Consider the following 4,400-nt stretch of genomic DNA (forward strand, 5'->3'; position numbering starts at 1 on the left):
AGACTCTGTGTGGTGGCACATGCCTGTAATACCAGTTCTGGGGCGGCTGAAAAGAGGAGGATCACTACTAGTCCAATCTGTGTAATGAAATCCTGTAGAACCTGTACTAAATACATAATAAATAAATAAATAAATAAATAAATAAATAAATAAATAAATTGCACCCTCCTTAAATATATCAATGTTTTACTCCTTAGTGACTGTGAATGTGATCTTATTTCAAAATAAGGTATAAAGGTGATGAGTTCTGGCAAAAATGTTTAAAGACTGCCCTCTTTGGTTCTTATTTTCTTCTTACCCTGTTTTATCATTTCATGAGTAAGAAGACCTTCTTAAGTTCTGTTAGGACTCCTAGTATTCCCAAATCCAAGATCTTAACCATGGCTTCAATTGTGCTCAGTAGAAATCAGGGCCAGTGATGCTCACTTAAGGTCAGGGAATAACAAATCTGAGCTTGATTTTATGACAGTTTCTGTGTTTTACAATATATTCTTATGACTACTAATATGGCATAAGTTTGAACATGATCTATACTTTTCCAGGGAACCTTGGCTTTGGCCACTAACTGTGCCTCTTGCAGTTCTTATACTGAGTGTCATACTATTGTTCTCTATACTGTCTTTACTGTGAAGTTTGTACATATGACATTTAAAAAGAAAATAAAGTCTTTCACAGATATTAACTGCCTGACCAATAAATCTGAGTACTTTAAAGTGATACTGTACAAAACTGTTTGAAATCTGATCTTTTTCCAGTAGAATATTATGCATCAGATTCAACCATGTTTCCTAAACTAGGAGGGTAGCCTTGTGGTGGGCTTTCCTGAGCAATGTCCCAGGTTCAATTCCTGGTATGAAAAGAAAAGCAAAGAAAGGAAAGGACAGGAAAGGAAAGAAAAGGACTGAAAACTCATAATGGCAACGTGCTAGCACCCTAATGGTCTGTGGTGGTGATGGAACTTTGTTAGGGATATTGGAAACATTGCCAAAATGTCTGACATTCAAGAAGCTACTACCTAACTCTTGGCTGTTAACCTTCATGAGAACTAGAGACCTATAACAGTGACAAAAGAAAGTGAAAGCAAAGATGAGTCTGACCATCTCCACATCACTAGTGAAGCCACTGTCCCCACTGGCTTTGAGCAAGCAACTGCAGATGAAATCAGAGAGAAATTGAGGTAATTTTGCAAAATCAGCAAAGATTGGCGCAAGATATATTTTGGCATTTCAGTGGAAAGTCTGGCACTATTTCATTGTCTGAGATCAATTGATAATATACTTGTTATTGTTGAGGACTTAAAAGATTTCCAGTTCAAAAAAAAGGAAGAAACTGTGAAAGATTTTGAAGACCTAGCTGGCAAACTCCCATGGTCAGATCCTATAAAAATATGGGAGGTTAACACTTGTTTCAAGAAGAAAACAAAGTACAAAAAGATGAATGTGAATTCAAATAAAAAGATAATTCTAAATGAAGAAGGAGAAATATTAGATGAGAGAAGTGATAAAGGTTTTGTCAACAATGCTTTAGATTCACATATCCTTGACTATTATGAGGATCCAGCCATCAAGGAGGAGATATCAACATTAGTAGGTGATGACCTAGCATCTTCCAAATATGAGATTGATGAACATTCCAAAGAAGACATGGAGCCTCAGGTATTAAATTTTAGAGTCAAGTGCAATAGGGCAGAAGAGAAATATTGCTTTACCTCAGATGAGGCTGCAAGAAATTTTGTAGGTGCTGTTCAAGATCATTTCAAGTGGAAGGCTGACATGACCAATTTTGATGTGGAGGTTCTCTTCAATATCCATGATAATGAAATGATTGTGGATATTGCACTGACTGAGGAAAGTCTCCACCATAGAAATATTACACATTTTGGACCTACATCTCTTAGATCAACTCTTGCTTATGGGATACTCAGGCTCTGTGCACCTCAACCTACTGATAAAATAGTTGATCCAATGTGTGGAACAAGGGCCATACCAATAGAAGGGGCCACTGAATGGTCCAACTGTTACCATATTGCTGGTGATAATAGTCCACTGGCTGTAAAAACAGCAGCAAATAACATCATATCTTTATTGATCCTGAGTCAAGTTTAAGAAGGCAAAACTTCTTGGGATATGGCCATTGATGCTGTTCAGTGGGGTAGCTACAATCTTCTACTGAGAAGTGACTCTGAGGATGTCATTGTAACAGATATGCCATTTGGAAAAAGGATGGGATCCAAAAAGAGAAACAGGAATCTTTATGCAGCTTGCCTGTGGGAGATGAGCCATGTCTAGACCTGGGACAGGCTGAGCCATACTGCTTACTGAGGATAAGAAGTGCTTTGCCAAGGCATTACCTGGAATGGGACATGTATGGCAAAAGGTGCATACAATCTGGGTAAATATTGGGGGACTTCGTGCCGCAGTTTATCTTCTGAAACAAACATCTCAAGCTTTTGTTCATTATTCAGAGCCAGATGGACAAAGAGGGACACCTTAGTAATACAAAGAATGGTGGTTAATAGTTTTCATACTTACCAGCACTGGAGATGTCAGCATGAAGATAGAAATGCAATGCGGTATGTGAATTAGTCCAAAGCTCTTCATGTTGGATAGTGAAAAATGTGACTCTAATATGTTAAAATTTAAACATTTCAGAAAGCAGAGCCTTTCAGAGTTGTTTTGAGGATGTGGCTGACAATTAGCATATTCTCTTCCCCAGTAGTGACTGAACTAAGGACCTTGGTACTTAACTATCTCCCCATCCTGTTATTCTACAGTATTGGTGATTAAACCCAAGACATTCACACTGCACTACATCACTAGCCCTTGCTATTCAGGTTTTGTTTTTGATATTGAGGCTTGCTAAGTTGCAAAGGCTGGACTTCAACTTGTGGTCATCTTGTCTCAGCCTCCACTTTAATAATTTCTTTAAAATGCACTACAGAGTATTAAAAGCTTATTAAAAGGCTCTGAGGTCTAGTTCTAGAACATTTTATTTATAGCCTTTTTCGTGCATTTTCTGTTTTGTCAAGTGGAAAGTCACCTTGGCCTATATAAAAAGCAAGACATAATTCTATGGCCTATATAAAAAGCAAGACATAATTCTATGATCTTAGGTCAGTTCTTATTGCCTGTGCAGCTTTGCTATTTAATAGCTCAAGCTCTCTTTATCTCACCTCAAAAAATAAGGCATTATTACATACTGTGATAATGTTTGCCCCATGACAAAGTGAAGTTTAACAAGGCCTACAGAAAAAATTAACATCTGCCTTAAAATTTAAATGCACATCTTTTATTCAGATTAACACAGATCTAAAAGAGGACTGAACTTTATAAAAAGGATTATAAGCACTGTTACTACTAGTTTAGTACATTTCTATTTGTAAAAATTAGCTGAAACATTGATAGATGAAGTATGGGACCAATAATCCAAGTAGATTTTTCTTTCAGTACAAAAAGGCATGTGGTCAATTGGGAATACAAGCATGAACCTGTCAGAAGTTTTTTGTTGGTGAAAGATGAGAGAAAACTTGATATGGCTTTGAATTAAAACTTAATTTGCGCTGAGTATAGTGGTGTACACCTATAATCCCAGCACTTGGGGAGGCTGAGGCAGGAGGATTGCAATGAGTTTTAGGCCACCCTGTATTGCATAGTGAAACCCTATCTCAAAAAGACCCCCCCAAAATTGAGAGCAATGTGTTTGTTATGTTTTCCTGGCTCAGCATTTGTTTAATTTTTTAGTGGTAGCAAGTCCTTCTTCAGATAATGAAATAACCTTGTATTCAGTCTTTGTAAAATGGTGCTTCCTTAGCACAAACAGCCATGGAGGATTTATGTGGAATTCATTGTATTATTCAGTTGATTCTTGAGTGACTGGCTTTACTGTTTAGGTTGTCTGTCATACAAATAATATAACAGTATGCCACTAACAATATTTTTATATCAATCAGAATAAATGGAAAAAGTACTTCTAAGTGTTCATATTGCCGGGGATATAGCTAAGTGGCACAGTGCCCACCTGGAAAGGGCAAGGTCCTACGTTAAATTCTTTGGACCAAGAGAGAGAGAGAGAGAGAGAGAGAGAGAGAGAGAGAGAGAGAGAGAGTTCACATTGGCATTGGCAGCATAGCCAGGAATCCTAATAATACTTTGTTGAGATTTACTCAACACTTGAGAACTGAATGTCATAAGACATTTTATAAAATTTTACAGCCTAGACTGGTATTCATAAATACTTGAATTTTTAAAGTTGGTTTTATTACTATTATCAGAATTCTTTTTTCCCTGCAGCATCTACAACATTTGTTGTTGGTTGATTTCTTTATATAGCCATTCTTTATGGAGTGAGATGATGTCTCATTGTTGCTTTAATTTGCATTCAATGGATGGCTAGTGATGTGG

General features: G+C 37.0%; 1 pseudogene; it reads left to right on the forward strand.

The window, feature by feature from the left end:
* Positions 1–989: 989 nt before the first annotated feature.
* On the forward strand, positions 990–2,507 carry LOC101570022 (annotated as a pseudogene).
* The last annotated feature ends 1,893 nt before the right edge of the window (positions 2,508–4,400 follow it).

This window comes from Octodon degus, unplaced genomic scaffold (assembly GCF_000260255.1).
Source record: "Octodon degus isolate 3935 unplaced genomic scaffold, OctDeg1.0 scaffold00063, whole genome shotgun sequence".
In the NCBI taxonomy this organism is placed as follows: Eukaryota; Metazoa; Chordata; class Mammalia; order Rodentia; family Octodontidae; genus Octodon; species Octodon degus.